At 48.3% G+C, this 12,329-nt stretch overlaps 1 protein-coding gene across 2 annotated transcripts in view; it reads right to left on the bottom strand.

The window, feature by feature from the left end:
* Nucleotides 1–9,474, bottom strand: part of LZTS1 (leucine zipper tumor suppressor 1) — a 49,088-nt gene extending 39,614 nt beyond the window's left edge. Inside the window, exon 1 of one of the 2 annotated variants that reach the window (XM_030552130.1) lies at nucleotides 9,348–9,474. The gene's annotated coding sequence lies outside the window, so the exon portion shown is untranslated. Of the gene's footprint in view, nucleotides 1–1,921; nucleotides 1,986–9,347 lie in introns of those variants that run through there. The other variant, XM_030552131.1, reaches the window with a different exon arrangement.
* Between the last annotated feature and the right edge of the window lie 2,855 nt (nucleotides 9,475–12,329).

Genomic DNA, 12,329 nt, shown 5'->3' with positions numbered 1-12,329 from the left:
TTGACGGCCTGACTAAGAAACTAGCTCCCAGGAGAGAAAGGATATGGGGTTAGTGGAAGTTTCTGACCCTGACAGTCCAGCTGAAATCCCCGTGTTTCCTCTCTGAGAAAGTGTAACAAGTGTACATTAGCATTCCATGAGGCACTCGCATTCTGCTTCTCTTCACCCCCATCCACCCCTGACAGGTTTTTCTCCCTGCCTGCCCCCCTATTTTTGCTATCACAAAATTCTTCCCGCAAGTGACCTTTCCTGGCAGAATAAGCAGGCAAGCCCTCCTGGTTGACTCCTTAAGCCCCTCATCTCAGGGTCAACTTGGGCCAAGCAATGTGTCTTCCTGGCTCTGCTGAGCTGTTTGCATCAGGATCACCACCAATTTCCATTGCACAAGCGCCCCTGTGCAAGAAGAGCTGGGACTCACAAATATCTTCCTCTGGTGCATTTCCTTCCTGCCCTCATAGTCATATAGCTACAGCATGACCAGGCCCCTCACCCCAGATAGAACCTCAAACCTTCATCTGTTCCTTTCAACAACGTTTTACGCCCCGACTGAAGGGAATCAGGTTTTACTCCCATTCGTGGTAACCTACTGGAGCTGCAAGAGTCTCACTGGCTAAACACATGTAATTGCAAGTCACTGATGGGTGCTATAGGCCTGCCTCTGTGCCAATTCAAAAGGAAATGAATTATTTCTGCCTCCAGGTATGTAGCTACAGCTCTTTAGTCAAGCAGCTCATGCTTTTAGTTCTAGAGGTCAGCAGTTCAATCCCCAATTTATCAGCCATCACATAACTCCCCCAGTGCAGGTCATCATCTGGGATTGAATCAAAGACCTACAGTACTGCATCACAAGACCACCACCACCTGAGCTAAAGAAATAACTCCATTAGCTGACAACAATAGTAGGCTGTTAACTCTAATGATATAGGCACTAAAGGATCCGTTTTCTAAGTGGGGTGCAGCCAAGCTGGCAGTTCCAATTCCTAAGGGTTTGAACTCCCCTCTACTTAGAGTTTAGATTCATTCAAAACCAGTAGGCAAAGCTTGCTTATCCAAGCAGTACCCCATACTTCATTATCTGAAACATAGACATGTCCCCTGAGTGTATTCATTTTAATCTATGCACTGTGCAATTTAATATCTGCAACTACAGACCTCACTGTGTAAGCCTTTATGTGCTAAAATCAGACTTCTCTGCCTAAAGACTTGCGCCCTGTAGTCTCACAGTACCAATAGCTCACTAGCAGTCTTGTATTTAGTGCATACAAAGGGTTTCTCTGTCTGCCTATGGAAATTCCAGCATGCCCTCAGCATCTAAGCACCATAAGCAGAATTAAGAAAAGCAACTTTTCTATTTGAAATGACCATACTTTCTATTCCTCTCTTGCTTGGGCTGTCAATTATACCTGCTCTTCAGCCAAATCCATGGTGGTTTTCAAGTTCCACGTTATTGGACAAACATGACTCTACAGTAGCTGAAATAACAGCAAAGACAATGGCTGCATTTTGAGTGAAGTAAGGGAGCAGTCTGCAGAGCAGAGCTGGATTCAGGCTAACACATAAAGGCTTCCACCATTTTGAAGATCTCCTCTTTCTCTCCCCCTTCTCCTAGTGTTCGCAAGTGTGTATTGCATTCCCTCACTCCTGCTCTATTCGGCTAGCCTTAGATGCAGCAGCAGTTGCAGGAAATGTCTGGAAAATCCAATTCCTTTCTTGTATTTTCCTCCTTCTCTTTTTTGAAGCTTAGCCCATTGTGAAGTCCGCCCCTTTAATTCCTGGCTGCCAAAGGAAGCAGTTATATCAAAAGAGAAATGAACATCAAACTTGCAAAGACTATTCAATTAACTTTTAAACAAGATTGTCGGTAACCCGTTTGCAGAGATATCATTTAATTGTTATTTTTAAAAAATATACAGGCACTTACATTTTACAGAGGCATGTCTGCTGGTAGAGTAGCTGTCTATGCTGCTGCTGCCACTGATGTCTTGTTAAATGTCAATTAAAGATGTAAATGTTCCTTGCAATTTGCATGCTGAATTAGAACCTATGACATAGTTTTCTTTGCTTATGCAATATGGCAGCTCGCCAAATTCATCCCTCTTGTATCTGTGAAACCTCAATAAACTCCACTTAGAAAATTCCACTGATGGCAAAAGGTCTTGCATTATTACATGGCAAAGTAAAATGAGCTTGTCAGATGCCTTTTCTCTTAAAGCAGGATGTAGGCAAGAGTCCAGCTGTGGGTTCTCTCACACACCTGTCGAGAGCCAGTGTCCTAAGCTAGAAAAATGCTCATCTCCCCAAAGCAATAGGCTCAGGAAATGAATCTTTGTAATAAATAATTGGGAATAAAATTATTGTAAGGAACTAGCTTGTGTGGACGTGCACTGCTGCCCTCTGCTGCTTGGAATCAGGCTGTTTGTCACAGGCTTTATGTTGCAAACAAAGCTAAGGGAGATTCTCTTTTAGCTCAAGTGGTAGATGGGTGTGCTTTTAAAGCAGGAGGATCCTAGTTCTATCCCTGTTGTTTCCAGCCCATGTGGCTGTGGTGAGCAGCATGGTGACAACACAGTAGTCCTCTCTTGCAGTCCTGGACCATGACAGGGTCCCTAGGTGCCATAGTGATACAAATAATGTAATAATAGCAAAGGTTCAGAACTGGTTAGGAAAAACATCTAGACAGACTCTGCAAAACTTCTGAGGTCCCAGCCATTTATTAACCAGTCCCCAGCGTCACCCCTAATTTTAGATCATGTTCACTTTTTCTCTGTAATCAGTATCTCTTGAAAAGAGAGCCTCAAAGGTCAGCACAGCAATGGTGCTACTGGCTCTATGCTTTGAATGGCCTCACTGGGCGTGGCTTGTGCCGCAGCTTAACCCGCACTTTTAGAGAGGGTTTTTTCTTTCTGTTTGTGCACCTACAAAAAGTCTCTCAGGGAAAACCACAAACACAAATTCAAGAACAGCAAGGTAAACACGCAACATCAAATACATTAAGCAGCTGGTGCTTTTAAGGCCTCCTGGCCAACCAGCTGGGGGAAGCACATGACAGAGGAGAAAGGAATACTGAGACATGCAGGAAAGTAAACAATCAGGCAGTAAGAAGAAATGCTCAAGTTTCCCACCAGTGCTAGATCCTCAGCTACCCTGAAGTCCGCAGGGCCTCTGTTTAGCCCCAGCTAGAGTTGATTGGAAACGTGTTTTGTGCCAATGTGCCAATTTGTCTCTGGTTTGATGAATTTTTGGTGAATCAAAGCCTGCCAGGTAGGTTTCCATGGAAAACCTGCATGTTTTCCTGCCAGCTAGGCTGCTGGGGATCTGGTCTTCCATAAGTAGGTCTATTTGAGTGGCATCCACACCAGCACTCAACTTGGCTTATCCTCCGTTGCATTGACAGCTACACATGTACACGGGGTGCATAGAGTTCTCATGGGGTTAGTGCCTGGGGAACAGTACCTCTCTGCATGTCCTGAATGCCTGCTTTGAGAGCAAAACCCAGTGTCAAACCATATCACTCACTTCCAGGACAAGAAAAGGCTCCCGAAGGGAAGGAGGGAAGCTAACAATCTGGGATTAATTAGCTCAATCTGCTTGAGTCCAGTGTCCAATGGAGGTCTGGGACAATAGAGCAGCAAGCATCCCGGCTGCTAGTGTTACACCCGCAGGCTGAGGGCTGCCTGAGACTCAGCCACCCCTTTGCACAATCTCTAGTCTGCCTGCAGGGTTACTGACACAGCATAGAGCTCCCGGTGGTGTCTTGCATGGGGCAGAGGAATGCTCCCAGCAGGATTTAATCATTTTACAGCCACAGGCTAATTATCACTTAGGTGGCATCCCAAAGCTTTCCCACTCTTTCAGAGGGCCAGTCCATTGCCTCCCCCAGTTCTCTCTGTCCTGGGGCCCTTCTCTATCCATCCACCCACCCACCCACCCACATGCCCTTCCCTATCAATCTCTCCCACACGGGTCACCAGAGTATCTGAATGCATGGACACCCTGCAACCTTCATCCTGCAACCCTGTGGTAGGTTAATGAGCAGGAGGGTATCCCGCTGTCCAACGGTTCTGCTGTTTTGCATCCCCGCCATAGCCAGTGGCCCTCCTACTCCACAGTCTGAGTAACCCTGCTGCTCTGCCCATGCTGTGGCTTCAGGCTCTTCTGCATGGCAGCCAGTGCCCCTAGCCATGCCGCTGTCGCTCCTCAAGGTTTGTTATCTAGCAGGCTCTTGAGAAGTTCCATCACTTTGATGTCTGTTTTATAGTTGGCCCCCTCAGTCCCTATAGCTCGAACCACAGGCTATGTCTCAGAGTGCGGCTGCTCTGGAGTGGGAAGGGGCAATTTCCAGCCTGAGGAAACTTACCCGTGCTCCTGCTCATTCAGCGAGTGTGCTGAGACTTGCAGTGCAGCGAAAGAGTTGTGGGAGGGGCTAACTGCCTGAGCACATACGTGGAGTGGGCTGCTAGTCCTCGTCTGCTGTGGCTACTTTGCTATGATCAGTGTGCTAACTCAATCAGAGCTAGCAGGGTTGTGTCTACCCATGTCATTACACCTCCAGCTCCATTGTAGACATCAGTCACCACTCCTCTTGACTACAAACTCTTGATCTGTGACCCTCAGGCGTCTCATCACCTCTCCCATCCCTCCAGTCCATCTAAAGCCCTTTTGTTGGGACCATCCCTCTTTCCTGCTGCCCTGGTCACCTCACCATCACCCGCCTCCATCCTGCACCTCTCTTTCCCATCGACTCACTCCAAGCTCTTTCTCCTCTTTTCTCCTCACCTTGTCCTGGCTCCACCTCTGCTCTCATTCCCTCAGGCTACCCCGTTTCCTTGGCACATTCATCCACTTCCCAATGTCTCTTCATCGCTCTATCTTTGAGCGGATCATTTCGGTTTTTGCAGGGCCTGGACCTTGCTGAGCGCCATGTGTGTTGCTAGGGGCAAGCCTGGTCTTTGGAGGCGGACCCTGGTCTGGACTGCAACCACACTGAAGTGTGGGCTTGTCAGAGGGCTGTGGTTCAGACCCATGTCTCTAACTAATACAATAATGATTCAGCGAGGGCTCAGGAGTAGTAACCAAGACACGCTGACAGGCCCTCGAGGGATAGCTCACACTAGGTCACTTCTGTTCTCAGCACCTCTGACTCCAGCCTTGTTAACCAAATATGAAACCTCTCTCCTTGCCTGGGTCACCCTGTATCAGACTCCCTGCTCCCTCCCCTCTCACTGCCTCTAAAGAGACCAAACATGTCTCATCCCTGACGTCAGATGGCCTCTGTTCAAGGTCAGTCTGTTCTGTCCAGTTCCACCCCGTGAATGCCAACCCTCCAGCAGCTGCCCCCTCACACTCTCCAGACAAGTGCCTGAGGTGTTCCCTGTGCTCCTTCTCCACAGCCCCATTGGTAGGAACTATCAGCCAGCCACTTTTGGGGAGGGCTCAGTGGAAGGCCCCCTTCCCTCACATCCAGCTTGCTTATCCAGCCAATCCCAGCTTGCAAGGGCAAGTGCACAGAGAAAAGGCTCAGCCCTCAGAGGGGGACTTTGGGTCTTTTATTAGTATAGTCATTAGCGAGGGTACCGACTGAGGCATATGCCCATTCTCCCCAGCACGAGAGCAGAGTGCCAGCCTGGAGTACCTTTGCTTTTCTCCCCTCCGGTGAGTCAGGCATTGGGACACCTCTTTGTCCCCATTCTCCTGGAGACCTGGCTCGAGGAACCCTTGTTTCCTCCACTCCCAGAAAAGAAAGCCCAGCCTCATGCACCCCAAACCCACTCAGTTGGGTTTTTAAGGGAAGTAGCTTTTGAGTTCTCTCTTTCCTGCGAGAATCTAATGTTCGTTTGCCTCCCACCACTCTTCCAGCCTTGCCTGCCAGCGAAGAATGACTAAGGTGGTGGGTGGAAATAGAGTGAATTAAGAGCAATTTAGTAGCCCGCAGTGCTGAGCGAGGGTGTCATGTCGGGAACTGGGTCTGTTACAGACACAGCTGGGTATCTCCAACACTAGTGAACTGACAGGGGTGAAGGGTACAATACAGTGTGTGTGTGTGTAGCTGAGATGTGAGAGACTGCGACTGTGGTTGTGATTGTGACAGAGAACGTACGTGTGCAACTGTATGTTTGAGACAAAAGGCTAGATTTTGTGTGGCAGCCCCATGTTTTGCGAGTGCACTTTTGCATGTGCAATTAACGGCACCAACATTTTTGGCAGCCACAGTGCACTGCACCAGTGATTTTTTTGCACTCAGAATTCATTGCACCGGTGATTTTGCATCCACAGATAGACATCCAAATGGCAGGGTTTGCATGCTGTCAAAATAGCTCCTTTTAACATTAGGTCCTGAATGTGGGTATGAGACTCTGAAGCTTTGTGCAACACCAAGTGCATCCAAGTGTGCCTGTGTGGATTTAGGTGTGCTACTGAGAGTGCATGTGATTACAAGGGGGTGCATGAGGCTATGGATGTGTTAAAATGAACCTGGCAGGCTTTCCTCTGGTGAGGTATTTAATCAGAGTCTGGAGTGACAGAATCAGGAATTCAGATAGTGCAGCCTCATTAGGACTTTTGTTCCAGGTGGTGCACTCCACTGAGATCACATCTGCTCACACTCCTACTCACCACATCACTCAGCAAGAAAAACAACCTCGCTGGCTGTATTTGAACAATGAGCATTAAGTATAGGAATAAACACATGCTTGCTCAGAGAGATGGGATTAGGCACTGCTTTTTCACCTCAAACGAGCTAGACTCCAATAGGCCTTAGGTCACAAAGGCAATGAGTTTGCTGGTCTCAGTTTAGTACTTATTTATTTATTTTTCCAAACAGAAAAGAAAAATATAATTAGTCTCAGTTGGCACTCTCTGGTTGAAAGGGATCCAGGACTAGCCAGGAGGAGGGAACCACAGGGCAGAATTAAGGGGCACTGGCAGAGCTGTGAGGAGGTTCAGGACTAAAATAATAGTGTTGTATCAAGTTGGGAAACAAGGATCTCAAGGCAAACACCCTCATCACATGACAGGGGTTAGTCTCCACTAATTTAATGATATAGACCCTGTAGGTCAGGAGGAAGTTGCATTGACAAAGCTATGCACACAGGAAGCTTGTACAGAACTTGCCTGCACTGTACCTGCCTCTCAAACATTACAAACTTTAAGCAATTGCCAAATTTACCGACACATTTAGAAAAGAGACACACACTCCATAGATCCCAAACTCCAAATTCTAAATGAGCACAGAAAATCCACCGGGGCTGCAAACTAGTGAGCCATCTTAAAAAGGGAGCAAACCCCAACACATGAAACCTGCCAGCATCCGCAGGCATCATCCAAACTTCTAATCTGCTAGGGGGCAGTGAAAGGCTGGGCTGCTGTGTTCCATGATGCCCAGATGTCTGGACGCCACTAGAAGGCGAGAGTGCCTGTGGAGGGTGACAGCACAGAGCGTTCGTCTGCTATGGCATCGCTGAACCCTCAAGTGCTGCTTTTGGCTGCAGAAATGGAGCCCTGATCTTCCCATCGCTGGCATATGAAACCCCAATAGACTCAAAGATAACATCCTCACAGACCAATCAGAGTTTCTCACATGTACCCTCACACAAGTATCCATATTCTAAACACACCGCCATGGATACCCCAACACGCATACGCGCACACACACACACGTGCACATGCACACACATACAGATAAAGACACTCATATATACAGAGACATACACCTACACAAACAACAAGCCCTTTCACCCTCACACTGTTTGCTTCTCCCTCTCCAATAACATGACCCATCCACTCACTGCTTTCCCACAGCAACTTATTTCTTATGCAAGAGATCAGCCCTTTTCTTGAGTGTTGTACGAGCTGGGAACAGTTATTGCCATTCTAGCTCTTATCTTCCCAGACAGTACGTGGATTCCAATTGTAGCAGAGCCGGATGTATAACTCCCCTGCACTCTAACTGAACCAAACTAGACCTTGAGGCTCTCATACAAGCAAAATGTTCTCCACTTTCTTCCATAAGGAACTTTTCAAGACCTAAGAGCAAGTGCAAGGAAGGAGCTGAGCCCAAGGTAACCGGCTGTGCTGCTCCGACAGAACTCACTGAGTAACTGGTCTTAAGCAATGCACATTTCTTGAAGTTCCTGTGCTGGGCAGCACAGAGTTACTGGTTTCATATTGGGCAAGGGCGATCGATACCTGGCTTTTTTGTGATCTCTGTCTCTCTGTCTGAGCCCTGTGTGTTGTAATCTGTAGGCGCTGTGAGCAAGGCTGTGTGCGCACTATGATTCGACACAGGGCTGTACAGAAAACACACACAAAGCAATACATGGGTTAAGTGGTGTGTCCTGTGTGCTGGGTGTACAGCCAGTACGCATTGTATATTGTGCATACATTGTGCATGGTCCGTCCACTGTGTTGCATGATGTGTGTGCCCTGGGCATGTTATGTGTGTAATTTGCATTGTATGTTGCGTATGACCTGTGGGCACTTAGCACCGAGCACTGCATGTTTTGCCTGCACTATGCATGTTGTGTACTGCCTATGCACACAGCATACTGCATGTGCACCATGTGTTGCCTATAGGATTGAGTGAGATAACCCCAGTCGATGAGCTGACTAACCTAAAGCGCCTGGATCTTATCCCTACCCTCTTTGGTTCTCCGTCCTCCCGTCTGTTCTCCTTCCCTCCCAGAAGGTCTTCCCTGCCCTCTAGTCATAGGTGCTGGAACAAGGGAAGCTGCTGCACCCTCTGGCTCAAAGTGGTTCCCATCATAGACAGGGTTTCCAGTTAGGTTCAGTGGCACCCCCCACTATAAACTGTCCCAGTGCCCCTGCCTCTACTGATGCAAGTCCAGTTACAGTCTCTCCTGAGACAAGTCCTTACCTCTTAACAACCCTCTCATCTGATGAAGTGGGTTCTAGCCCACCAAAGCTTATGCCCAAATCAATGTGTTAGTCTCTAAGGTGCCACAAGGACTCCTCGTTCTTTTTGCTGATACAGACTAACACCTCTCTGAAATCCTCTCATTGTGCTGCAGTGACTGGATCAAAACTCCGGCAGATGGTACCCCTGAAATGTCCCCAGCCAGCAGCTGAGTTCTGCTTTCTGTCCCCCTGGTTCTCTCTCCTCTGGGGCTGGGAGCGCCCTGTCCAAAAGGGCTTATCCCCCCCCCCCCGTGCATCTCCACCAGCCTGCTGCGCCTCTCCAGCGCCTGCCCCGCGGCACCCAGAGATAAAGTGCGGCCAGGTACCTGCCTGAACATGCAGCTCGGCCCCTTCCCCCTGCACCCAGCGCTGGCCTGGGGCCCCCCGCTGTGCCCGACCCCCGCTAAGGAAGGAGGGGGAGAAACTTGCGCTACCTGGTGTCGCGCGGGTCTCCTGCGCCCTCGCCCGCTCCATGGAAGCGCTCAGCGCCGCCGAGCTCCTGCAAGCAAATTGGCCCCTCGCCCCGCCGCTGCTCCCCGCTCCATCCCCGGCAGAGGCAGCCGGGTCTGGGCGCGGGGGGAGGTGGAGCTGCGCTAGGCACGCCCCGCGCTCATTGGCGGGCCGGCTGCAAGCCGGGAGCCCAGCCGCCAGGCTTTGTGTCCTGGATGACAGCTGGGCATTTGTCAGGGACTGCCCCCCGCCCGCCAGCTAAAACATGCACCGACACCCCCCTGGCCAAACCGCCCCCACCGCTGCTTCCCATTTCAAGCAGAGCCGGCCCCTGCCTGATTTCCCTGGTTTGCTGCCCCCTTTATGATGGGGGGGGGGGCAGCTGAAATGCTGAGTGTAAAGCCAGGGGAGCGGGAATAATGTGTACAATGCGGGTGCTGAGAACCATTGAACCAAATTGTTCACCTGGTGTATGATGGGAACCTCTTCAAGCCACCAGGTGCAGCAGCCCCCCTAGTTTGGTCCTGCTTTGAGCAGGGGGTTGGACTAGATGACCTGAGGTCCCTTCCAACCCTGAGATTCCATGATTCTGTGATTCCAGCATTTATGGGGAAAGCCGGTGGGATTTAGAGATGAGAGAGAGCCTGCTGGGGCTGCAGGGCCATCTACCCCTGGGCAGAACGGCTGCACCATGTGCCCGCTCAGAAGACCCCACTCCCACGGGTGATCACGAGCCCAGGTGTAAATGACAACACAAGGGGCAAAGCAGGGGGAGAATCAGGTCCCATCCTGTTGAGTCCTACACAATGTTTCATAAGGATTTAAAAAATGTCAAGATAGTCACTCTCTCTATATCTCTCTCATATGTGAAGGTGGCATCTAAGCACCGATACCAATCGCCCATTACTATCTTCCATCTCCTAATCCATTGTGGAAAACTCAACAGCACTTAAGAAAGATGAAGGCAGTAACGGCTTGGTAGTAGCTATCTGAGCCAGCCGACAGAGATCCTGCCTACAGAATCATTGGAGCATCCTAAAGAACTCTACAGCATCCTAAAGAACGCTTTATTCAATTCTAAAGGACACATCAAAAAACCTTTAGAAAGGCAATAATGGCCTGTGAAATTCTGTAGGCCTTTTCCATAAGGGAGAACTGGGCAAACGGTTTGCAGTAATCTAGGTGACAAATTTCATCCCCCCCACCCCAATCTTTAGGAATGATCTTATTCTCTATTAAATTATATAGGATTTTAGAACAGAAGTTCTTGTCCCAACTTAGAGACTAACAGATTTATTTCAACATGAGCTTTCGTGAGCTACAGCTCACTTCTTCGGATGCTCATGCTGAAATAAATTTGTTAGTCTCTAAGGTGCCACAAGTACTCCTGTTCTTTTTGCGGATACAGACTAACACAGCTGCTACTCTGAAACCTGTCATAGGATTTTAGAGTCAGTCTATTTGTTACCACTTGTTAAAATTATTGCTACAGTACTGTCCAGTCATCGTCAGGATGTCACTATGCTAAGAAATGTACAAACAGATGATAAAAGGCAGCCCCTGCCCTGAGGAGCTTGTAATCTACTTGGGCAGTTCTACAGAACCCTATTGATTTCATCCCTATTTGCTTCTATAGGACTTTTCCTTAAGGAAATATTAATATACTTCTGTGCACCTTCTGGGACTGAGCAAGGATGATGGAAGTGGCATAAGACTAGGATTTCGCATGGCATTTTGGTGCTTATGCTCTTAACTAGCATCCATCAGGTGGAACTATGAAAACAGAAACAAAATTAATTTGAAAAGAATGATCTCGATTTTTGCAAACCTCAAGAAAGATCTGGTTCCAACTGAGGCTGAAATCCTTATTCTAGCTGATCCTGTTCAAACTGGGTAGTGATAATGTGTGTTTTCTCAGACAGGTGCAATGCCCATCTGTCTATAGCGAGGCATAATAACATATTTATCAGTATGCGTGCATCTGCTGGGATGTACATGTGCATGTCCAGCCAAAGTTGGCATGGACATGTGAGTGATGTTGGAGTGTGTGTAGGTATGGGAGACAGAGTGGTCCAGTGGCTCAACAGGCTCTGAGACAACCTTACATTGAGTAAGTCACCCAACTTATGTGCCTCAGTTTCTGAAAAATACTTACCCACCTTATAGGGATGTTGTGAGGATTATCAGTTATTTATTTCTATTACAAGAACACCTAGAGGTCTCAACAAAGATCAAGTCCCATTGTGCTAAGTACTGTACAATCAAATAGCAAATCACTGCCCTGTAGGGCTTACAGTCAAGTCAGAAAACAGGAATAGATGCAGCCAAAGTACTATATCAAGCATCACTAATTGTGGGTGTCTGTAACGTGTATTTATCCATGCACATTGCATATGGACATGTATCTGTGTGACTGTGTCAACACTGCAGAAAAAAGGTGTGCTCTTAACTGGGTTAGCTAACCTGGGTTCAAACAGCAGTGAAGGTGTGGCAACTTGGCTTTTAACTTGGGTTACCAGCTTGAGTTCAACCACAGGGTGCCCTTTAGGATTTTGCATGAGTTGCTAACCCGAGTTAAAAGCTGAGTTGCTGTGTCTTCACTGCTATTTCAACCTGAATTAAGGACACACCTTTATTACAGTGTGGACATAGCCTGTGTACGTACATATGAGCACCTCTGGAATCTGCTTTCCAGAGCTGTGAGTGCACCAAAAAGTAATGAGGGGGATGAAATCCTGCTGTGTAATGGGTGGGTGTGTTCAACAGATCACCTGTGGGCTTAGCTAGTACAGCTCACCTTTCCGTTTGTCTAAGGAAGCTCATCCTCCTGACCCCTCCTGCCCTCTCCCTCTTTACTGAATGGCACATTATTGCAGAGGGGTAGATGTGCTGGGAAGCAACACCCTAGCCAGCTTTGCTATATCACCTCCTTAGAGTGACTTAGAGACCTTGCAAATAGCTGCTTT

This window comes from Gopherus evgoodei, chromosome 2 (assembly GCF_007399415.2).
Source record: "Gopherus evgoodei ecotype Sinaloan lineage chromosome 2, rGopEvg1_v1.p, whole genome shotgun sequence".
Lineage (NCBI taxonomy): Eukaryota > Metazoa > Chordata > Testudines > Testudinidae > Gopherus > Gopherus evgoodei.
Note: the sequence above shows the minus strand (reverse complement) of the source record. Positions and strands in the feature narration are given on the sequence as shown.